The sequence below is a fragment of the Pyxicephalus adspersus genome, chromosome 6 (genome assembly GCF_032062135.1).
Source record: "Pyxicephalus adspersus chromosome 6, UCB_Pads_2.0, whole genome shotgun sequence".
Classification (NCBI taxonomy): Eukaryota; Metazoa; Chordata; class Amphibia; order Anura; family Pyxicephalidae; genus Pyxicephalus; species Pyxicephalus adspersus.
In genome coordinates, this window is record NC_092863.1 from 105133250 (window position 1) to 105158837 (window position 25588).

Below are 25588 nucleotides of genomic sequence, written 5' to 3' on the forward strand. Positions count from 1 at the left end.
ATCACGGAGCGATGAGAAAATGGAATGTCACCCCCACTTCATTCTTCATGCATGTTTGTTGGGAACCCCCCGACAACAATTCCACAGCTGATACCCCCAGCCGAGGTAACCCAGAGTTGAAAAATTGCTTATAGGATTCTGATAGAATTATTTCATTTACAGAAACATTAGGAAAGTGAAAAGAGAAATGTACAAAATACATAAGGGGGCTGTTTTAGTCCTCGTGTTTTACACTTTACACGTCTTACAATATTTCTTTCAACAGTTTTTATTGAATGTTAGGAATAGGATAATCACTCTAATCACTCATAATCATTCTAAGGAAGATATAAAAAACAATACGAAGAGAGAAAAATATTCCTGAATGTGTATAATAAAAAACAATACAAGGTGTTAATAGGAAGAAAAGGACTGAAGACTACGAGGACTGAAAACTACAAGGACCGAAGAATACGTGGCCTAAAGACTACGAGGACTAAAAACTATGAGGAGTGAAGATGATGAGGACTGAAGACTATGAGGACTAAAGACTACGAGGACGAAAGACTACTAGGACTGAAGACTATGGGGACTGAAGACTATGAGGACCAAAGACTACGAGGACTGAAGACTATGAGGAGTGAAGATGATGAGGACTGAAGACTATGAGGACTAAAGACTACGAGGACGAAAGACTACTAGGACTGAAGACTACGGGGACTGAAGACTATGAGGACCAAAGACTACGAGGACTGAAGACTATGAGAACTTAAGACTACAAAGACTAAAGACTATGAGGACTGAGTACTTTGAGGACTGAATTCTTTGAGGATTGAAGACTATGAGAAGCGATGACTATGAGAAATAAAGACTACGAGGACTGAAGAATGGAAAGACTGAAGAAATGGAGGACTGATGAATGGGAGGACTGAAGAATGGAAAGAGTGAAGACTACGAGGACCAAAGACTACGAGGACTAAAGACTAAGAGGACTAAAGAAAACAAGGACTAAAGACTACAAGGACTAAAGACTATGAGGACTAAAGACTATGAGGACTAAAGACTATGAGGACTGAAGACTATGAGGACTAAAAAATACAAGGACTAAAAACTACGAGGACTGAGTACTTTGAGGACTGAATACTTTGAGGACTGAAGTCAATGAGGAGCGAAGACTACGAGAAATAAAGACTACGAGGACTGAAGAATAGAAGGACTGAAGAACAGGAGGACTGATAAATGGGACGATTGAAGAATGGGAAGAGTGAAGACTACGAGGACTGGAGAATGGGAGGACTGAAAACTATGAGGACTGATGAATGGGAGGACTGAAGAATGGGAAGAGTGAAGACTACGAGGACTAAAGACTACGAGGACTAAAGAAAACAAAGACTAAAGACTACAAGGACTAAAGACTATGAGGACTGAAGACTTTGAGGACTAAAGAATACAAGGACTAAAAACTACGAGGACTGAAGACTATGTGGATTGAGTACATTGAGGACTGAATACTTTGAGGACTGAAGTCTATGAGGAGCGAAGACTATGAGAAATAAAGACTACGAGGACTGAAGAATGGAAGGACTGAAGAACGGGAGGACTGATGATTGGGAGGATTGAAGAATGGGAAGAGTGAAGACTACGAGGACTGGAGAATGGGAGGACTGAAAACTATAAGGACTAAAGACTATGAGGACTGAACACTACGAGGACTGAAGTCTACAAAGACTAAAGACTCTGAGGACTGAAGATTATGAGGAGCGAAGACTAAGGACTAAAGATTATAAGGATTAAAGATTATGAGGATTAAAGACTACGAGGACTGAAGACTATGAGGACTAAAGACTGGGTGGACCAAATCCAGGCAAACCTTGGATCTTCAGCCCAACAGTTTCTACAGATGAAGATTACAAACCTGAACCATTGACACAAAACACTGACATTGCTGCATTCTATTTTATAATCTATGTTAGTGTTTCTCAACCTTTTTTAACCCTTCAGATCCATGAGATTACAATCAGGTGCCAATAACAAGAACCTCTTTGTAGCGTAGGGAACCGGTCTGATATCATGCTCAGATATAGGAGGGTCTGGTCTTCTCTATTGATGTATGATGTCATCATGATATCATCGGAAGATCTCTTAAAAGGCCAGGGATGTCTGGGTTGCCAAAGGGGTTTGTAAGAACAACTACATTTTTTAATTTTATAGTAAGAACAATATTCTAGAAATGATGTAGATATCATATGATTCATGATTTGTCCAAACACAAACGACTGAGATTTCCCATACATCATATAGACAAAGGCCCAAGCTTCTTGAACATTGTGCTTTAGACTGCGTAATCAAAGAGTTATTTAGCCACAGTGACCATATCTGGCACAACTTGAAGAAAGCATTCCAGGACTCAAAAAGGATTTATTCATTTGGAGCTCATACCAACTGTGAAACATGGTGGGAAGCATATGGTTTGTGCCCGCTTTGCTGCTTCAAAGTCTAGACAACCAGCAGTTGTCATCTATAAATCTAACATCATATCCAAACACACTTGATGTGAAAGTTTTAAGATTGGCCTAGTCAAAGCCTTGATGGGAAACCCATTGTAATGTTTAATTTTAAAATAGGTGATAGAAAAAAGAAATCCTGAAAATGAAAAACGTTTGCATGGAATAATGGTCAAAAATGGTCAAAAATTACAAAGCCAATGTCAGAGACTGGTTGGCAGGTATATAAAATGTCTGCAAGGAGCAATGCCAGGCTATAGAGTTGGGGGTGTAGTAACTTTTTCACATTGCTGTATGGTACACGATGGACTGCTGTGTTACCGTTATTGACAGACTGCGTCATTTATGATCCTTACACTTTAGCTGCACTTATTCTTCCATCTCCTCTGAGCTGTCCTTTAAACTTCAATAGATTTTAATCCTTTTCTTCTTCTCGCACGTCATATTTCATTATTTACTTTCACCTTTAGGCATCGAATGAGCGAAAAGTAGGAGGAAGAAAAATGTGATTGTGCCGGTGGATTTTGGAGCGCTCTTTTACCTGTAGGCTGAGAACAATGCACGCTGCAAAGATTTCTTCATCTTATTTGAATGCCAGCTGTCAGCGCAATGATTAAGCCGTCTGCTGAGGCGGCTGAGCGGGAACGGCGCTTATAAACTTCGGTGAATATTAAAGGCGGTGTTGTTCCTCCCGGTACAAAATACATGCAAATTTTTAATTTTTTTTTTTCTCCGGCAAACCTATTAAACGTCTTGCGGCATTTCCACCGCATACCCCGCAGGAAAAGCTGCGCTAAGCAGATTGTTCCTAAACGGATATTTACAGATGTAATTATTAAATATCTTGTCGCTAAATATCTCGCTCGGCATTAAATCATCTGGCGCTTGGCTTTTTTCTTTCTTTTTTTTTTCAATTTGTGATAATTTAATATGATTCCTAAGGCGGATGGATCAGAGCCAGATCTGGATGTGAACTCCCTGGAGGTAACCAAGTGATTTTTTTTTCTTCTCCATGAAAAAATACGACATCATAAAATCATCGAGGCTGATTTACCATCACTATGTAACAATTCACATAGCTTGGTGAATATTCTAACAGTTCACATTGCAAGGAACGGCCAATCACATGCCGGGAAATCTAGTGAAAGTCTTTTTTCTTGCACATGATTGGATAGTTTAAGTCAGCAGAGCCGCTTGTCATTTAGTAATGCAAACAAAATATTCTTTGCAAAGAGATATCCTATATTCCATTTAGTAAATTAACCAATATAATGTATATATTATGATACATTCAAAAGGGTGCGCTACAATGAACCTTTCCTGCTGCATCAGTATTATAGTCTATATATATATATATATATATATAATATACAGTGCCTATAATATAAAGTGAGGTCCTACTGCATATCCATCTATTAATTTGTAAACATTACTATCTATTTATTTATTGAACCTATTGAAAAAAGAATGTTGTTCACAGGCTCTATAGCTCAAGGGCAAAACCAAAAAAAAGTTTCAGTTGGAGAACTAAACCCTCATAGCAGGTAGCTATTCAAATTTCTTTGCCTAACCTGTAATGATTCTTCAATTCATTTCCAATTCCAATTATTTTTCTTTCCAGTTTCTTTTTCATTTGTAAGATCTCTCTCACATAAGCTGTGGTCTTTTTACTGTTTCCTTATGCCAGGGAACTGCTGCCTCTAGGAAGACCCTACATGTAGCAGCAGCCCCATTACAAATGAACGGGGGAAGCAGTGAGCATTACCAGTACCATTCCTTGCTGCCAAATGTGCCGATGCTGGTTCTTTAAACTTTGGTGCCAGGAGCCTGGAGCCACATGGGATCACTCAAACCCGAAACAAGTTTGACCCCGAGCAGGGTCCTCTCTTACTGTGTCACTGTTTGTTTCTGTCTGTCATTTGCTACTCTTATTTAATGTACAGCACTGAATAATGTGTGGGAACTATACAGTTTATTAATATTATTAATAACAATAACCTGCCTCCACTTTTTGTATAGCTCAATCCATATACTTCTTTTGTTCTCCTGCTCTCTCCCTCTCTTGTTCCCTCCCATCTTTCTTTCATTCTCTCTCTGTATGTTTATATTTAGTTTCCAGGTAAATGATTTGGGTCTATACCTTCGCTCTATCTAAGGACCCCTTGCAGTGCCATACATTTTGTTCATTTTATATGCCATATACATTTTTATCTGTGTAAAAGCCATAATAACAATTTGCAATTTTGCCAAGTTTCTTTTAAAGTGTGAAAATTAAATATACATTTTATTTCATTAAAGTATTTTTAATTCAGTGTAGGTGGCTATTTTTACTCTTTGTGGGAGCGGTAAAGGGTACTCGTGCACACCCCTACACATTCTCATGGGAACAAATTCTCCTCTATATTACCCCTGTTTCATTTTTAGGGTGGAGTTGATACCATTTTCTTAACATGGGATATCCATCGTTTTTGAAAGGCATGTGGTTGCCCATTTGCTGCCACCCAAGTGAGGAGGGGGCACCATCTACTGTAAATTTGACCACAGACAACAAAAAACAAGGAAGCCCCATTAAAATGGGACAGTCAGGGGCTTCTCGGCTTTCCTTTCTGCATCAACAATTCACTAACAGTATAGCTCTGCTCTGTACCTACCCCCTAATGTTTATAGTAACATGTTTGTACATAACAAAACTTCCATTATTACCCAATTTAACTCTGCTGACTACAATTAAAAAGTCAGGCAGGGAATCATTTGGTCCAGCAATTATGAATTTTGAACCCCACTTGCCCTAAACATCATTCTCACCCTTCATGACCAGAGACCATTGTTTTAATTCTGCTTATTCCATAGAGGAAGCTCATGAGTATTTTTTTATTCAATAAGCAAAAGCATATTTTAAAACCCCCCAGGAATAAAAAAATGATATGGTCATGCCATTCACCCCAATTTATTTGAACTTTAGGGAGAGGTCCACTTTAGCCCTATTCCTTGTGCCTCAATTAGGTCAAACATTCTGTGAAGTCTTTACAGGGCCGATCCTCTCTAAAAAATCTTAAATGTTCTATTATACTCACAGCATGCAATCTGAAATATGAAAATTAAATCTCCCGTTAAACAGGCAGAGGGGGGCTGCCGGAGCGATGTTTCTCAGTCGGCCCAATTATGTCTTAAAGCTCCATTGCTTGTATTTGCTCAGCACACAGAGTCTATGGAGAGGTGGGGGTCCCATCCTGGTAGTGAAGGGGTTAATCCCTGATTGCTGAATGCAGCCTGGCTCTTCTCACCCGATATTAGCTTAATAGATGCAGACGGGCTGCGGCATATTCCTGAGAATTCCAAATTCAGACTTTCCCCGGTATTAATAAATGTTCGACTCAGTGTGAGAGGAATTTTATCAATGTATTCAGCATTCTGAGCTTTAAACCCTTCATTGCCGTGAGCGGAGGAGTCATTGTCACCACTGAAGTGGCTCTGTGGTCTTTAAAGTTACACTATGAGGCCAAAAATTGACCTATATAGAGGGATATACTGTATATAGGATTATTTTATATTACAAATGGAGATTTATGTGGCTTTCCATGAACGAGTTCAATAGCTGAACCTGAAATTTACACACAAGAGATTGATTTTTGGAAAAATTACTTAAACCCCCCCCCCCCCACACACACACACACCCCCACCCTTCCACACACACCTGAGGAAGTTTGTTGGTGCTGGGGAGTTATTGTAATTTTTTGTAATTTTCTATGTTTTTTTTTTTACCAACTTTTAAAATATCCATAGCTTCAAAAATCATTCTACCACTGTCACAAGTCTGGAAAACATGTCCTATCCTGACCACCCATCCTCCTAAGGAAAATGCCAAGCATAGGAGACATGCCCTCTCCTTAACACCCATGCTCACTCTGCCAGATGCCAAGCCTAGGGACAACTCTGACTTCACTACCCATCTACACTCACCTAGATGCCAAGCATAGGAGACATCTTATCTCCATGCCATCCATCTACACTCACCTAGATGACAAGCATAGGAGACATCTCCAGTCCTTACCACCCATTCTCACTTGACCAAATACCAGTCCTAGAAAACATCAATTCATACCACCCATCCCCAATCATCAAGATGCAAGTCTAAGAAGTTATTTGGCTTCACTACTCAATCTTTTTTATCATGATACGAGCCTGAGAACTGGCCCCAGCCATCCTCTGATGCCAATCTGTAAGACATCTGTCCTCACAATGGTCCCCAACTCCTCCTAAAACCATCTTTTTCACCACTCACCCTCTCGTATCATGATACCATGCTTCAAAACACCTCCTGACTTTATCACTTTATCTTGATACAAGGCATCTCCTGTCTTCACCAACCGTTCCTTTTTTTCATAATGCCAGCCTGTGTACTATTTCAGATATCACTCATGGTGATGGTGGCTTTAACACCCATAGTCATTCATCCAGATGCTAGCTCGAAGACCTCCATTTTTCACCATCCACTTTTTCATGGTGATTAACCTGTAATCATTAAACTCAATGTCAGCCTGAGAAACATCTTCCAGTGGCACCCATTCCCTTTTATCTCAATGCCAGCTTGTGAGACATTTCTCATCCTTACTACTCACCCTTACTTATAGTGATATCAACCCACAAAACATCTCCTGGTGTCTAATAGCCTGGAAGAAATCTGTCCTTTTCTCACGTATCCCAGTTATTCTCCCATCTATATTCCGAAACTCAGCAATAACAGCTCCCAGGGTGTAAAATTCCTGTTTTTATTCTTCTACATCATCTCTTGGCCAGATTGCTGCTGACCCCAGCAGAACTGGGCTCAAGAAGTGCCGGCAGGCGGAAGAGACTTGGCTCTTTCCATGGAGGGGAGATAGATGACTGAGCAGGAAACCAAATAATGTAGAAGAATGAAATTGAATTAAAGTAAAACTCTGAGCCAACATACAGAAACATCTGGTAATTTCCCATCGTGGTAAGCATGGTCACCTAAACATATACATGCAGTCACACACTGCTAATGAAACTAGACCTGCATGGGGACTGAGAAGTACTAATGCCCCAAGTGCACATCGGCATTGATTATATTGCACATGGCCCATCAACCACCCATCATGCATGCCAACACTTGCTGTGCTGCAATATCCTGGAGAACAAATGGTTTACATGAATAGAAGCTCCATTGTTCACCGCAGGAAACGAATAGGCAATTAACCTGCTCATTAGTCGTCCCAACATTGGTTCTTAATAAACCAAAGTTTCAACATTTTATAGAGGGAGCAAGCGGGTGGTACTAAACCATTTACCACCCTTTCCATCTATCCCCTATGATACATGTGGTGATCAATCCATAGGTATGGTTCTTGGGTATGAGGAAGCATTGACTGCACCCCAAACCTAGAACTGAACAAGAAAAGAAGAAAATTCCCCACTACTTTGCTCATTAGGCTCAATACATTCCTGAATGTAGCTAAAAATTCGGGAATATTCTCCATGCATCAATTCATTGGACCTTAAAGTAAGGAAGGACAGGAGGCTTTTGGCTCCAAAGTAGGGACAGGTGTGCACTTTGATGGCGACTTGGGGTCCTAGCTTTGCTTGCATACAGCTGCAGTTTTTCCCCTTTAATAGCAGGTAGGTGTTTAGAAAACACGCCAATAATTCACATTAAACTGTTAATTAAGCCGTCACTGGCAGAGAGAGCTAAATAAGAAAGGAACAGGTGGTCTTCCCTCCAGAAAACTGAAATACATGATCCGTCGGGCACGCTTTCCAAGCACATTAAAAAAAATACCAGCCTCGCAGCCTGATCCTGTTACAAGTTGGCACCAATGCGGGCACCATATTGCAGGGGGATGGCATGGTTGGCCCACTACTAATGGGGTTTAATTCCCACTAAATCTCCGGGGCCCATTAAGCAATCAACAAGCAAAATAACCTTTTTGCAGTTTGTGCGGTGTAATCTGCAGCACCCGCTAGCTCATCAGAAGCTGTCGCAGCCGTCGGGTCCAGCTGGGTCCACTGACGAACTGTGACAGGGAGGACATGGACCAGAGCCTTGGCAGGAAGGAAATATCTCAGGAAATTTAGTGACCTTGCCTGATCAGACGTGATTCATGGCCTGTCGGAGGCAAAGCCAAACACGAGTCATGCTGACACAATTGTGAGATGGTCCAAAATGAGCAGGATTAACCCTGAGATTCAACAGTGCCGCAATCTGGAACATCAAACGCACACTTGCCATGGCCAAAGTGGACCTGTCGTTAACGTACAGCATTGGCCAGAAACCATAGGAAAATGCCAAGTTACATAAATTTTAGGAAAAACAAATCCCGGATTACCCTGTGACCTAAAATGGGAAAGCAGAATGGAAGAAGGAAGAAAATGGTGGTAGTGCCCACTGGGTATGGGTATCTCCTGGGCTTAGTTCTACTTTAAAGCTCAAAGAAATGTGTCCATCCCTTCCTATTCATTGGGTTTCAGTTCTTTAAATCATGGAGGCTCAACATTAGGTGTAGGCATTATCTATTGGTTTAGTTGGCAGCTTCCCCTCCACAAAAGGACCTTACAGGTTGTCGTTGTATAAATCCAACGAGAAAGTGACAACTAGCTCATAAATTGTCTTTATTAGATATAGCCACGAACAAGGAAAGCCTACACGTTTCTGTGACTACAAAGGTCCTTCATCAGGGTTCTATTCCTCATATAACAGACATTGTGGACATTTACCAGTAGGCTGGAGTTTTGGTCATTTGTTATTTTCAAAGATGTCTGTGTCCACACTGGCAGATTCACCCGTTTTTTTTGTCATTGAAACAGAAACTGATGGATCAATCAACATTTTACAGATGTCAACAGAACAAGAGATGAAGGGGGATCATCCAATAGGGACACCCGTTTTTGAAGAATTTCCTCACTTTGATGGTATTTCTTCCTTTTATGTCAATGGAACATGATGTACGGGGAAATCTCCCCAATAAAACTCCGACAGTACATTGTATTTCCTGTTGCCCACACTAATCTGAATAAAAAGAAAGTTTTAAATATAAAGGGTGAATGTTCAGATTTAATTTCCTGCATCCAATGAATAGCACACATTGGCCAAGGATTGGTTTTATTATTTAAGCCAACGTCCTGACAAGCAGATAGAATCCATAAGTGGTGACATTAACAAGAAGGACCCCCGAGTCCTGGAAGAATTGCGGACACCTTGCGTCCAAACACAAATCCCCGATTAATGCAATCTCGCTGTGACGCACTCAGGACGCCATTAACACGCCTTGCACTCGCATCACTTTCCCCACAGAGACCATGCTGTAATAGATATGGGATTGGAGGAAATCCAGAACACCATTATGCCAGTAATCCCAGGGATTAAGGATGATATGGAGAGTGAGTGCTGGGACCCCAAACCAGACTGAGCCAATGTAGGATGACGGAGTGAGGTGAGAAGATGGGAGAGTGAGGGAGAAGGAAGGAAAAGGGAAGGAAGGAAAAAGGGGGAAAAATGAAAGGAAAGAGAAGAATGAAGAAGGGAAAGAGAAAGGAGGAAACAGGAAAAAGGAAAGGGAAAGTCTGAAGGAAGTGGAAGGGGAAGGAGGTGGGGAAGGGAAGACAGAGAGGAAGAAGAAAAGAAAACAGAAGTAAGCAAACAGGAAAGAGAAGAAAAGAAGGAAAAAAGTAAAAGAAAGATAAGGGAGAAAGGATAAGGAAGGAAGAAAAGAACAGGAAAGGTAAGGGAGGAAGAAAAGAAAGAAACAAGGAAGGAGAAAAGGAAATGCAAGGAAGAAAAAAGAAGAGGGAAGGAAAGAAAGAAAAGAAAAGGTTGACAGAAGAGGAAAGAAAAAGGAAGAAGTAAAAGTGAGGAATGGGAGGGAGGAAGGAAAGAAAGAAACAAGGAAGGAGAAAAGGAAATGCAAGGAAGAGGAGGAAAAAGGAGAGGGAAGGAAAGAAGGAAAAGGGAGGAATGGGAAGAAGGATAAAGGCAAACAAAAGAAAGGAACAACATGAATGAAAGGGACTGGAATGAAAAGAAGGAAAAGGAAAGAAAAGAAATGGAAAGAAGGAAGTAAAGGAAAGTAAAGGAAGAAAGGAAGAGGGAAGATAAGGGAAAAAAAAGAAAGGAGAATGAGATGGAGAAAGGCAAAGGAAAGGAAAGGAAGAAGGTAAATGGAAGAAAAGGAGGAAGGAAAGAATGAAAGAAGGAAAAAAAAGGAAGGAAGGAAAAGGGAGAGGAAAAAAGAAAGGAAAAGGATAGAAATGGAAAGAAGGAAAGAAGTAAAATGAAAGGAAGTGAGAAGGGAAAAGAAAATGAAAGGGAGGCTATAAGGACAAGGGAAATAAATTAAAAAAGTGACAAGGGGAGGAAAGAAAGAAAAAAGGAAATAGAGAAAAGAAAAGAAGGAAAAGGGACGAGATGAAATAGAAAGAAGAAAGGAAGAAAGAACAGTCAATGGAATAAGGAAAGACAAAAGGAAATGGAAGAAAAAAGGAGAGGTAAGAAAAGGAACGTAAATAAATAGAAATGAGGAAAGGAAAAAAGAAAGGAAGTAAAAAAAAAGAAAAAAGAAAAAAGGAAATAAGTCAAATAAAAAAGAATAGAGAAAATAAGTGTAACTGTATGAAATACATATCAGCACTAAGATGCACCATTTTCTGCACCAACTAACTGTAGTTCCACAATCCTTCCTGTGACACCAATACTGCTATGTGAATGCTGAACACCATCCCCTGCAGCTTCTGATCTAAAGACAACGCTTGACGTATTCTACAAATTGCCAATCAATACCACTGGTGGTAACAAATTTGGGATTTCAGTACAGTTTATAGGATGGATCACCCAGACATGACACAATATAAGTAGACTTCCTACTGACTGAAATTCTTCATACAAATACATACAGAATAAAAGATAAATCTGCTGGAATTTATGGATGTGATGGTTGGGGGTTAATGCAGAGATTTCCAGGATGAGGACATTTTACATTACATGGTTTGTAATCGTTTCAAGGAGAAATGTTTGAATACAAATGGCCAGGGAGTGAGGATGCAGCACAGATTGTCATTTCCTGAACCTGATGGATGTGACTGATGGGCTCTGCGGACGCAGCTCTGCTATTTATCATCCGATCTGACATCTTACAAGGCCGGGATCTCTCCTGGCTCCCCCACCAATACTGCGCACACATCATACCTTCTCCACCTCGCCATGAGGACAAATTCACTACCAAACATTATTCCAGTGCTCAAACCAGAAATTTTTTATAAGTCGGGTGGGAAGGAAATGTAGGCGGGTGGCAGCCCCTGCATTGTGACCCGACTCATCAGTAATCCCCAAAAAAAAGCTGGGTGGCTGCTGAACATTTCCAGGTGGTGCACCCAGCTAAAAGGGGCTAGGGAGAACACTGTATTCCTATTGGATGGTCACTGCAATGCCAAGACCCCCTCTATGGCTCCAATACTAATGTCCTCACTTTGCTGGATCAATGCTATCTACAAACTAAAGCCCAGCACAGACATAATAAATCAATGGAGATCTGTATTCATCATTATACAAATACAATTGCAAGCAAGCAGTATAAGTATATGAATTGAACCTGGCATTGGCCACTTGCAGTCCCTGTACAGCAGAGCTCAGAGATAAAAGCAGCCAATCAGGATAGGAGGGGAGAGATAGATGACCTCAGAAGTCAGCTGCTTCTCCTTTTACTGTCTAATCATAAAACAAAAGCACAAGATCCATTAGTGTCACTTATGCAGACAAAATTCAGCTCTCCTGCCCTGCCCATGAGGTCCAATTTCCTATAAACCTGTCCTGTATTTTTGTTCTTTTTTTTTCAATTGGTGTATAATATCTAAACCTTCAAACTAGTGAGCGATTATATGTAAAAACAAGTCAAACCCTGAGTTCTGTGTGGTTCAGCCTTGACCTCAGGGGCCCCGGATCTATTGCTGGCCCCTAGTAGTAAGGGAGGAGGAATGGCGGCCCCTTTTTGTGACCATAAGGCCTTTAATGTAATTTTCTCTGTTTTAGAATAATTCAATAAGGCCGACAGCTGCATTTGTCACAGAGATTTGTGGCGGATGCAACATTACCTACGGATGTAACGAGGAAGGATTTATGGATGAGCGTAGACTTTGTCTTCATCTGCAGCTGGGACAGCAAAATTCCAACACAAGGGGTATGGAAGAGGTAACTGGCCCCGGATCCGGACACGTCGGGTGGGCCCCATGTAATGGCTTCTCCTTATTGCCCACCACATGCTTTTATTTTTCATTCTCTACACTTTCCATTACTTTTATCAGAGAAATAAACCTCTAGCTTGCTTATTAAACCCCAATATATTAAAAATCAAAAACTTAAGTAGTAAAAAAAGTTCTGATATCCCATCATCAATCCCGGGCTTCACCCAACCACTAGAACTCCCATATTCACTTATGGACCTGGATCTGGGGACCTTAATTGGGATTAGTGGTGTGATTTAGAAATAATATTTATTATCAGCAGCAAAATTATTCACTCACTTCTCATTTCACTTATTTCCAATCTGCTCCCGTTTTGGTTATTCTTTATTTTTATTTTTGTTTTCTTTGTGCATTTATTATGGGTTTCCTTTTATATATACCTATGATGTATGTTGTTGCTTTATTTCATTTATTTATATTTTTTACTTTGCTTATTTGATTTTTTTTTGTTTTGTAAAATGTATATTGAATGCATTAGATTAACATTTTATATAGTGTTCATTTATTATTATTATTATTATTATTATTAATATTAATAATATTATTATATTAATTATAGTATATGTCAATATTTTTTGGGGTGTTTGTATAAATATAGGTGCTTTGTTACTTTATTTACGTTTACATTTTACATTTTATTATTATTAATATTATTATTATTATTATTATTAATAATAATAATAATAATAAAAATAATAAACAGTATTTATATAGCGCCAACATATTACGCAGCGCTGTACATTAAATAGGGGTTGCAAATGACAGACAGATACAGACAGTGACACAGGAGGAGGAGAGGACCCTGCCCCGAAGAGCTTACTATCTAGGAGATGGGGGAAGTATCACACAATAGGAGGGGGATATGGAATTGTGGGTGAGTAGTGAGGGTTTAGGAGACAGAAGAAGACGGGTAGGTGAGGTTGAAGCGTTGGGTTTTGAGGGATCTTTTAAATGAGCAAAAAGTAGGAGCAAGCTGAATAGGACGAGGAGACCATTCCAGAGAGTCGGGGCAGCTCTAGAAAAGTCTTGGAGCCGTGCGTGTGAGGAAGTCATTTTGGTCATTGGAAGAGGGAAGAGAGCGGCTAGCGGTGATTTTTAATATATAATATTACATATTATAGCTAATGAGGGACCTTTTTCTTTTTTTCCCAGGAGTTTCAGTGCTGCTCAGGGGAGGGCCCTGCCCACAGTTCATTGCACCCTTTAAACAAGCTAGTATACTTCATTACATTCTATCACATGCAGAACCTCCAGATTTTCACAAAATATTCAGGGAAAATAAAGACTTTCCTGTTTCCTCATTCCAAACACTTAGGGTTCTATTTATAAAACAAGGAAATTAGACATTCCCTGGTGGGAATCTTTCATATCTATGTGTTTCAATGGTAGTAATTGATTCCCATCATGGGGCCAGATTTCTTAAAGCTCTCCAAGGCTGGAGAGGATACACTTTCATCAGTGAATCTGGGTGATCCAGCAAACCTGCATCGGATCCTCTGCCAGGATTGAAAACATTTACTAACAATAATAACTAGTAATAGTAAATTACTTTTAAGAAATCAATTCCAGGTTTGCTGGATCACCCAGGTTCACTGATGAAAGTGTATCATCTCCAGCCTTGGAGAGCTTTAATAAATCTGGCCCCATGATGGGAATCAATTACTACCATTGAAACACATAGATATGAAAGATTCCCACGAGGGAATGTCTGATTCCCTGTTTTATAAATAGAGCTCCTGGAGGTCCATGAGGTCTCTTTAGGAGTTCACCAATGGCAAAGATGGAGAGAATACCAGGGTCCACTCCAGCAAAGCGTATTTTCTGTATTTCTCTGTTCATCTAATTGTCGAGTTTATTTTTACGTCTTGCATTCGAGAGACCGACACATTTGCCCCCCGTCTGCTCCGTTGTTCCAGATTTGGTTGGACTGACCCTTTAAAACAACGCGTGTACAGTTTCATCGTAATTGAATTGTACAACATCCGTTCAGTAATTGTTCTTGAAAGTCTTGGCCCGCGAAGCCCTTTTCTCCAAAACCATTTACGCCGGTACAATGTGTTGATTTTGTATCTCATTTCCCCCATAACGTTATCTGACAACCCAGATCTGTAACGCGTGACAAAAGATTAGGGCCAAGGCTTTGACTCATTCTGCAGCCTTGTGATCCTGATGAAGATCCCCCGAAGGTGTTTTCACTTCTGTCTTCGAGTGGCTTGAATTAGGAGCCGACCTGCTTTTTTCTTGGACGCAAAATACGATCCTTCCGCCTCCAATACATGAGGGCTCGCCCCGCCATACGGTAATTGTTGGTGCTTTAGTTGCTGAAGGTTTAAAAATGGTGAAACCATTAACTCCATGAACACTTAATGACAATGGGCGTTTTTCCCGCACCTGTAACATTGATTATCACTAAGCGTGAACAATGAGTTCATGTGCTGAAGGACTTTTATAAGTTCTGGTTATTTTAAGGGGGATTCCACATTACTAAAGAAAGAAATAGGAGGGTGGGGTGAGATGGGTGACAGATATCAGACAGATGCCGAGCTTCTAGGAGTAAAGCTTTGTTTAAAAGGAAAGGAAAAGGAGAAAAAGAAAGGAAGAGAAGGAAAAGAAAAGGCGAAAATTAAAGAAAAGGAAAAGAAAAAAAAAAGAAAGGAAAGAAAAAGAAAGTAACAGAAATGAAAAGGAAAATGAGGAAATGAAGGGAATGGAAAGGTAAAAGAGAAAAAGGAAGAAATGTAAAGGAAAGGAGTTGGATTGGTTCCAGCTTTGGAAAGTATCACCAATGATGAAGACAATTCAAACCTCACCCAAACCAAGGTCTCGTACCTGGCTCCAATTATTCACCACACAGAATCTCATGTTTCAAAAACTTTAGCCTTCAAAAAGGGTTTTATCTCTTGAAATGGGTTGCATGTTTTTTTTTTTTTTTTCCACGCTTCATTTCGTATACCACGCTTCATTTCGTATACCTATGCAGTAATTCTGACATTCACTGAAACTTACTTTGATGCAGAATCTATCCCCGCCAATGAAATTAAATGCAAATGGAAGATCTGGACTTTTATCCCTTGGGGTGTCAAAGTTTCTGACAGTTGGGAACCACAAGATCCATAGCAGCCACTAGGTCCTGGTGGGGTACCCTCAGCTCAGCCTTGCAGTATTGCCAATTGCATGTCCAAAGTCTGGCTCGAGGGCCAATTGCGTCCCGTGTTCAGATTTTCACGGTCATCTGTCATCACAGGGAATCCCCTACATCATTATAGTGGGCATGTGAACGTGCTCTGGACGGAGCCCGCACTGACACTGGACTCCGTGCACATGGAATCCCTCACGTCACCCTGGTGGGCGTGTGCTGTGCAGGACACGAGCAGACCACGTCCACGCTAACCTGGTTAGTGGTCGGACCCCAGACATTTTCACCTCATTGGCACTCTTTTCAAAAAGCTTGGTCACCCCTGGGTTAAAGGTTTAGACCCCACTGGAAAGATTGCGATCCTCCTTCTGCATCAAATCCTCGATAGTGCACGAGCTGAAGACATCCAATGAGGGGAAGCGAGAAGGAAAAGCTACACGGAAAGTCACAAAGAGAATCTTCGCTGCCACAAAATGACTCTTTCCTACCAAGGTGAGTCAGCCAATGCAAGCCAGTGCCACTTTTTGGTAAGAAGATCAAGGGTTTTTCAAGGCCGAGACCCATCCACATTCTAGACAACAATGGCTTGTGGACGGGTAAGTGGACTGTCATTTGCAGGCTGTAAAGAGACTACAAAATATTTTGGTGGCTGTCAGATTCATTGTTTCATAAACAGAACCCTATGCGACCTTTGTTAAACCACTTAAGAACCCTAAAAGCAGTAGATATGCCTAAAAACACTTTCAAAAAGTTTTAAGGGCATATATTCAGCATCTTTGCTGCTGTCACCACTGCACTGCTGCCAAAATGACAGCTGGGTATTGCTATCCATTAGTTTGCAGATAAAGCTGTCAGAATGCAGTATAATGAACCAGATACAACGATTTATAGAGCAATACATTGTAACAATTTATTGTTATATTGTGTTTAGTATCACATTCAAGCATCCCTTAAAGAAACTTTACAAGTGACAAAATAAGTTAAATGTATTCAGATTCAATCTCATATTAACCCATTGTTGGCCTTAATTACTTCTATCCTCTCCTTCTTTCTGCCGATTGTTTTGTATTTCTATCTTAGCAGTCACACATATCAATAATCTCAATGCCCCCATGAAGATGCCCAAGAAAGAACATATCTGATCTGTATTCCTATCCAAGGTCAGTCATTCAGAAAGTACTGAAGCCATTGGATCAATTCGGTACAACAAAGCACAAGCACTGGGCAATGGTTGTTACATGTGCACCCAAAATTTCAAACTATATAAAGAAACAAGTTTTTAAACATTAAAGTGGAGGAAAAGATCTTCTATACCAACTAGATAAGTAGGACCAAGTAGGGAGTTTCTGGCATACAACTATTAAAAACATAATTTATATTTCATAGATACAAACTTCTTAACAATAAGTACAGCTTGATTACAAAAATGCAAAAAAAGCATAACGGGGTCACAATCACATCATAAATGGTACGATCAATAAAATGCCATCGAAGAATTTATGGTCTGACGCGTTTCGCAGCTACAACCGCTTCTTCAGGGGATTTGATAGTAGAACAGAATATACAAAAAATCCAGAAGCCAAAATGATGATCAGACCCAAGTGTGCAAAGAAGTACACGCAATGCAGTGTCATAAAGAACTTTGGATTGATGTCAATGGTGTTAGGTCAGACTGATATTCCCATAGATGTTCCAACAGTAACTATTTTAAGTACTTGAGAACATACATCCATTGAAGTCCAAGGAGAAATCAAAGAAGGAGCTGAAACAACCAAAGGATCCACTTATAGTATCGCATCTGTAATTAGAAACATTGAAGTGGACCTGTTCCATCATTTATCATTAAATAAAATCTATTGATTTCCAATGCGGTGGGTTTGCCTAGGCATTATCTGAAGACAGAGTCCCTTTAAGACAGTGAAAATTCACTTTGCAAAATGAAAATCGCCCATTGCGTTCACCGATTCGGCAGTATTATATCACTTTCAGACATGAATAGAACCGGCCATGATAACACAACTCATATGGTGCCTTAATTCACTCTGACGGGCTCTGTGGAAGGTGGAGGATGAATGGGGGAGCTGTCAGGAAGATCAGAGCACAGAGGGAGAGGTAACGCTTAGTCACACGGCTCTGGGTCAAATTCTTTATGTGTCCAATACGAGAAACATACGCAGGCCTGTACGTGCTAATGAGATGCAAACGCTTCCCATGTTCCGCATCCAGCCGTCACGGTCGGCATATAATTTCTTCCTGGTGTAGAGTGCAAGCCCTTGGGCTAATGGGATATTTAAAGGAGAACTCTGGGTCATGTAAATGTGAATGCTTTATGTAATGAACAATCTGAGGTTGGGTGTGTTTGGAATGCACCCCTGGAATGAATGCAAATTGCAGGAAGACTACGAAAAGGAAGAAATAGGTGGAGGGTTCAAAGATCAGCATCAATGGCTGTAAATGCTGGTTTGTTGCTTAGAACTCCCTGTGATTCCAGTTCCGAGCTTCCAGGACTGTATACCTGCTGTGCCCATTATGTAGAGCTCCCCCCATCCCTGCACTGATTTTCTGGGTACATTTTTACCCATTATGTAGGGTCCCTCCAATCCCTAAATGGAGTTCTTGGATCTATATACCTGCTGTGCCCATTATGAGCGCTTCCCACCCAATTCTAAGCCAAGTTCCCAGCAAAGGTTAGCAGGAACATCAAACATGGAAATGGAAGCGGGGGATTTCAAGAAGTCAGACTACAAGAAGTCAGGAGCTGACCACCAAGCTCTACCTATACCTAAGATATTACTTCTAGGTGAACTGGCCATTTAGATTTTATGGGGGGAGGGTTGCTGACCACGGTCAGTGATCACCAGTTGGAGGTCAGTGTGATCAGCTCCAGGGACGCCCATTGTGCCCAGCCCGGTTGCAGTATATGAGCAGGAAGACATGAGAACATCTTTCTGTGCTCATTATGATACTTCACATATTCCTCTCACCAGTTCCTTTTCTTCATATTGAACACTGACATTGTACCTCTCCATGTCAAACTTTTATACATTGGAAGAAAAATGTAACAATGATCAAAGGACCCAGCCAGCAATAATTCCCTACAGAGGCTGCTTTGTGTTCAAATCAATGGCAGTGATATGGCTGACTATTGTTACTGCTATGTATCAACATACAAATCCGGCAATGCTGCATTAATGAGGGCCTATAGGTATTAAATATACCCAGACCGGGGCAATTGTGCAGATATGCTGGGCTCCTGCTGTATAGGCTGATAGGACTGGCTCCGTGTATTCTGTACAGCACTGTGGTATATGTGAGAGCTATATAAATGTATAATAATAGTGTGTGACTGTAGGGGGACATTAGAGTGTCAGCTCCTCTGTACAGAGACCAAATATGTATTTCTGCCCATCCAGCCTGGAGATTTAAACTGCTCAGGACCAAAGGACAACCCTGTCTGTCATTACCACTTCTAGGTATTACCCCTCCCCTGGACTGTGACTGGACAGTGAGCTCATCTAATTTATCCTCCCATGAGGATGTGCCTTGCACTGATTAGCTCTTTGTACTGAGCCCTTCCTCTCCCTTTGCCCCAATTCAAACACTTATAGGTCTTGCCCCTCCCCTAGACTGTGACTGGACAATGAGATCATCTCTCCCTACTTTCTCCTCCCATGAGGATGTTCCTAGCATTGATTGGCTCCTTGTAATGTGCCCTCTCTTATATTTTAGGTCTTATCCCTCCCCTAGAATGTGACTGGACAGTGAGCTCTTCTTTCCCTACTTTCTCCACCCATGAGGATGTACCTTGCACTGATTGGCCCTTGTACTATGCTTTGCCTTTCCCTCTGCTGCAATTCAGTAACTCCTATAGGTCTTATCCCTCCCCTAGAATGTGACTGGACAGTGAGCTCTTCTCTCTCTTTTTTCCCCTCCCATGAGGATGTTCCTTGCACTGATTGGCTCTTATCCCTCCCCTAGAATGTGACTGGACAGTGAGCTCTTCTCTCTCTTTTTTCCCCTCCCATGAGGATGTTCCTTGCACTGATTGGCTCCTTGTACTGCACCATCCTTCTCCCACTATGTGCTTTGGGATTTCAACAGACTGATATCAAGTCAAATGTAGGAAATTATAGTTCTATATCTAAGATTGTAAGCTCTTCGGGGCAGGGTCCTCTCCTCCTCCTGTGCTATTGCTTGTGTCTGTCTGTCATCTGCAACCCCTATTTATTGTACAGCACTGCATTATATGTTTGTGCTATATATATAAAGTTTAATAAAAGTAATGGAATTTATTTTGGGACAAATATAGGTCTTTATTATTGTCAGTATTTTATATCTGCCTGGAGTTCAACTTTAACCTAACCCTTAAATCATTGAAGCCATTGGATAGGCTTGACACCCATAGAACCCGAATTCATCAGCAGCCTGGATTCTATTATTCTCACTGCATGTTTCCTTTAACAGAAAGGCAGAAAAATAAATAAGTGAAGGTGATCCTGAGGCTACATACCTTGTGTCAATAAGCGTTACCCCGGTGTCCGTTCATGAACCGCGCACAGCTATCCACGTAAGTACCCAACGGGGAGGTCGAATAAACAGCACCGCAGCTGCCGAACTCTGCAGAAAGAATAAAAAAAAAAAAGAATTAAAAGTTTGCACCTGGAATGAAACCATTGTGGCCAATTCTCACATCTGAATGCTCAACAAAACAGCGGAGAGCCAGAGTGCGCTCTTCCAGCACAGCGGGGTACCGGGGCGGGATGAGGAGCTATGGAAAGGACATTGAAGGCTGGCGGTTACTATCCAGACATATGAGAGTGATCAGTCATCATTTAGAAGAGAAATAAAAACACGACTTTTACCAACGCAGCATAACATCTCTGCTGACTTTGTGTATATACACGGCGTGATTAAAATGTTGCGGATGACTAATTTCTGTGATTACTTGGAAGAGATTATCATTAAAAATAATACAAAAAGGTTGCCATGGCATGGAAACTGATGAATCTTTTGGGCAGATATTTATGGGCAGTAAACTTGGCGCCCTTTTTACATACAGGTCCACATTGTGTGTCTTCCAATGTCAATAACTCGGTAGGGGGTGTTGAGGTTTTGCAGGAAAAGGTTGTAAATTATTCTTACTTTACAAAAGCTTAAAAAAGACCAGAAATTGCAGATTCACGCCCTTAATTTTTCAAAAGTTGCTACAACAGGCCCCCTATTGTTCAGCAGGTTCATGAATGTGTAACCACATGTTCATGTGTGACCTCTAGAGCATGCACATTTCAAGTCTCCTTGATGGATTCCTTACCAAAGTAAGGTAAAAAATATCCTGGGTCATGAAGGGGGTTAATCTAGCAGCATGACTTTGGGAGAACATGCAAACTTCATGCAGAACCCCTTCAAACCCCGGACCCAGCACACAATGTAAGCCATTTAACAAGCTTGTTCTGCCCTGATTTTTGAGTTCTGCTCCTTTGTGTCATATTATATTGCAATTGATTGGCCTGAACCAGTGGTTATATATATATATATATATATATATATATATATATATATATAATTTTGGTCACATAAAGCACCACAAGTTCTACAGTGTCCAAGAGCCACACCCAGACAGGTGAAACGTGGGGGCTCATCCGGGATCAATGTAAATCGTAGATGCTGAGATATTGCACATACAATGTTTTCAGAGGGCTAAAACTGCAGTGAAGAGGATGATGATGTAAAGAAATAAAAAACAAGATAATGTTGTCCAAAACGTTATAAAGCACCCCAGCAGCTCTATCAGTCCATTGCATTTCCAATAGATAAAATACTCACCAAGTACCCAAATGTAACAGTCTCCCAATAGCACCCCATTAATGTGTATTTACATCTCTATGTTGGCCATGAAGCATGTATGGCTGTCTAAGAATCATTAAAGCCAGGTGACCACTGGACAATCTTGACATCTCTCAGTGCAGTGCATTGTGGGATGTTGGCTCAAGTCAATGAGCATGAGCAAAGATCATAGATATTACCAGACTTCAGCTCTATGTTGGGGATACTTTCAATCATTTTGGTTACTTTTCCACAATGTTATATAACACATACAGTAACTATTATCAATAAAATACATTTAGTTGTAAGACAGGTACACTTTTTTTTTTACCTAAAAATGAGAAAAATGCTACCTTATATGGAATATTTAGAAATATTGACAATTTATTTTAAAGTGGGAGATTTCTGTGCCTAAACACAACATTCTGTAGCCTCATTCTATGTAGATTTCTACCCACAGCATGAAATCCTCCAATGTACTGCACCCCCTGCTGGTCTCTCTCTGATGTCACTGCAACAGTGCAATTAACTGTTCTCTTTGCTGGAGAGGAAGCCGTACCTGGGGAGCTGCAATGCAAGGACCTCCTTGCTTCTGCTTCATTGTGTGGATCTGTGCTTTCCCCAACTATATCATTACCCAAATATCAGTTCCACAGTCACCAGGGTAGCAGATCTGACCCATAAAAGCAAGTATTGGGGTAGCGATCAGCTATAGGCAACACTAGCAACTCACCCTTGCCCCTCCTTTTGCCTTTTTTGGCTGTGACTTCCACAACACAGGTGCTCTTTGAGTGGGACCCCCACTTCCCATATATGAAAATCTCCTATTCTGGAAGACGGGGTGTTGCAGTGAGGATTTGGCGCTGTTTTGCATCCTGTGAACTCACAATCAAACACTTGTAGTATTGTTTAATAAAAGGCATTGCATCGCGCCAAAACGTTGCTGAGTTACCGTACACAACGCTCGCAACCTGCGTTAATAATTGCTTTCAGGACGGCGTCCAACGTCCACCTTCTCAAAGCCGTCCTTCCCGGGGGACTAATACGCTGGCTATTAAGATATTTTATGCAGGCTGCAACCACGCATATTGTTACACTTCGCACAACTATTTCCAGAGCCTTGTTCTTCTTTTATTTATACAAATATGTCATCAATATTTGATACGTCTGGAAAATCTTTTTGTTTCCAAACTGCGATGTTAACCCGTGCCAAATCTTGTGTGTTCTGCGAGCTAAAAAAAATATACGACTGTAACGAGCTAAAAAAAGACGCATTAAAAAGCGGCAAATTACATCTGCTGAAATGTATGAATGGAAACAATGTATGCACTTTATTATCCTGCATAGGATATGGGGAGGAATATGGGGTCACCCTGGTGTCAGGCATAGGGGCAATGGCTACCGAGAGATTTAACTTGCTTGTCACTCATTTTAAAAAGAGGGCAATCATTTCAGTGGGCTAAAGCAACTACAAGCAACTTCATCTGTGCTAAAAGCAATTTCATCTGTTACAGGCAAAGTAATGACCTGTCCAACTCTAAGCAGGCACTGCTTCCTCCTCCACTATGTGACAAGACACAAACTGACACTGTAGGGGCGGTTTGGATGTGCTTTGGTACTGAGCAATCTCCTGCGGCTCCCTATGGCTGGCACCTAGGTTGGTTTCTTGCAGCGCAGCTGCATGCTAATGGCTGTCAAAGATAGCACTCACTGCTGCCCCTATTCATTCTTTGGGGCTGCTGCTGGTAGAAGTTACATTTTGCGCCTCCCTAGGGACAGAATGAGGAAACAGCACTGCCTTTTCCTCCTTCACTATATGGCAAGATACTTTCTCATCTTCTAAACAGATAACCCATAGAACACTGCTGCTTCCTCCACTATTTACCAAGAGACACACTGCCACCATACGCCAGAATCAGGCCTGCTTCGGAATTGTGCAATCCCGCATGGCTACCCAGTACTGGCACCTTGCTTGGCACTCCGTCCAACACACTCCAGCACTGGTTCTTAAAGAGAACATGTGGTGGCTGTTAAATGTACTACTCACTGCCACCAGAGGAAGCTACATGTAGCCTCTCCCCGGAGGTAATGGTTCCCTGGCTGTAAACGCACCACAACCCCACCGCCAGTGTGAACATAGCTTTATAAACAGCTTACTGTTACAGCATTGCTTCCTCTTTCTTCACTATAGGGCAAGACACATTCTAAATTTGATGTGAGATCTGATTTCACTGCCGTGCCGTTACTGTTCTCTTTGCTGGAGGGGAAGCTGTACCTGAAGACTTTAAGTGCAAGGATCGCCCTGCTTCTGCTTCATTTATTATGTGGTTCTGTGATTCCTCCACCTCCAACATTATCCAGATTCCCAGTCTTCTGGCTGGTTCAGACCTGCTTGGGGTTCAAGCAATCCCATGCGGCTCTCAATGGCCTGCACCCTGCCAGCTGCTCGGTCACTTATGCCCCAGTGCTCGTTCTTAAAGATTCAACATCTGTATGCTGATGGCTGTCCGACGTACAACTCACTGTTCCCCCCATTCATTCTCCATGGAGCTGCCACCAGAAAATACTATATCTAGCACCTCCCCAGAGGTAGTGGTTCCCTGGCATAAGGAAGCAGTAAATGTACCGCAATCTCATGGTCAATGTGAACATATCCTTATAAACCGGCTAACTGACCCAGCACTGCTTCCTCCACTGCTCCCTGACAGCTTATCAATGGATGACAACGAATAAAACAAATAATAATAATAATATTGTCCGCCAATAGATGATGATGTTCATTCTGCGCTTGAATTGCAATTTGAAAGTCGAAAAGATGAAAGTGATAAAAGAGACGGTGACGGAGGTGAGATAAGTGCACGTCGGACGTTGATGGATCCTCCAGAGGGAGATTGACGCGACATGACGGACAACCCAGAGAGGAATTTGGCGGTTTTGGCCCTGGATGTCACTGCGTCAGGTGAGCGATATATTCATAAAGCTCGATGAGCGCCTTGAACAGCTTCTGACACCGGAGACAAAAGCTCTTGTCAGAAGAGGCGATAAGCGAGGATGAAGCGCGCCTTGTTATCACGGAAGGACAGCTCTGCTCTCCGCACGCGGCTGATACATCACTCGGCAGGTTCACGTCTCCCTGCACCCCCCCTCTTCTCCCATTTAATGGCACCAGCCATCATTGTTATTAATCGCCCATGAGATTTTCGCCTCTCGCGCTGTTTATCACACCATCTTAAAGCTGAGAGACCTTCAAGAGGGAACTGACTGTGTGCTTAAGAAAGGCGACATCTCCACATCAATCAGTCCAAAAGCTTGTTAAACTGAATGACGGCTGAAGAACTCCTCGGCAAGAAAAGTGATTCTGCAACACGAGGGCCACAATGACGCACCGGATGGGGCGCAAGAGACTCGAATACCTTTTAGAGGTGGTTGGAAAAACAAGGCAATGGAGGAACAATGGGAAATAGGTGGACTTTAAGGAGACCCAAGAACAGACTTTTCATACAATGTTTACTTATTCCTCCCTTGTGTGGACACAGCCGGAGACTGGTGATGGATGCCGCCATCTTGGACGTGATATCTGCAAACCTATCCCTCTCTAGTATTTTACTTAAGCTGGGAGCCCTCTGGCTCTGGGACGGCATTTATACTCCAATTACGGGCCATCCAAACCCAAATGTGCCTTTCAGACAAGTGCCACATATCAAAAGAATGGCAACACAACCCAGGTCAATCCAATAACCATAGAGTCATCCACTGGCAATGTAGTCAATGATAATAATAACTGAGGGAGAAATCAGCCCAGGGGCAGCAATAAATGCCTAACAGAGCTTTAGCCCATTGTTCTATGGCAGCAACCATTACAGAGGTTGAAAATGACCCCAAACTCCCAAATACAGAG

General features: G+C 41.5%; 1 protein-coding gene across 3 annotated transcripts in view; it reads right to left on the reverse strand.

Moving 5' to 3' along the window:
• The window catches only part of CNTFR (ciliary neurotrophic factor receptor), a 283316-nt gene that overhangs the window by 127956 nt on the left and 129772 nt on the right, over positions 1-25588 (reverse strand). For 2 of the 3 annotated variants that reach the window (XM_072413594.1, XM_072413595.1), the window contains exon 3: positions 20378-20484. The gene's annotated coding sequence lies outside the window, so the exon portion shown is untranslated. Of the gene's footprint in view, positions 1-7102; positions 7199-20377; positions 20485-25588 lie in introns of those variants that run through there. The other variant, XM_072413596.1, reaches the window with a different exon arrangement.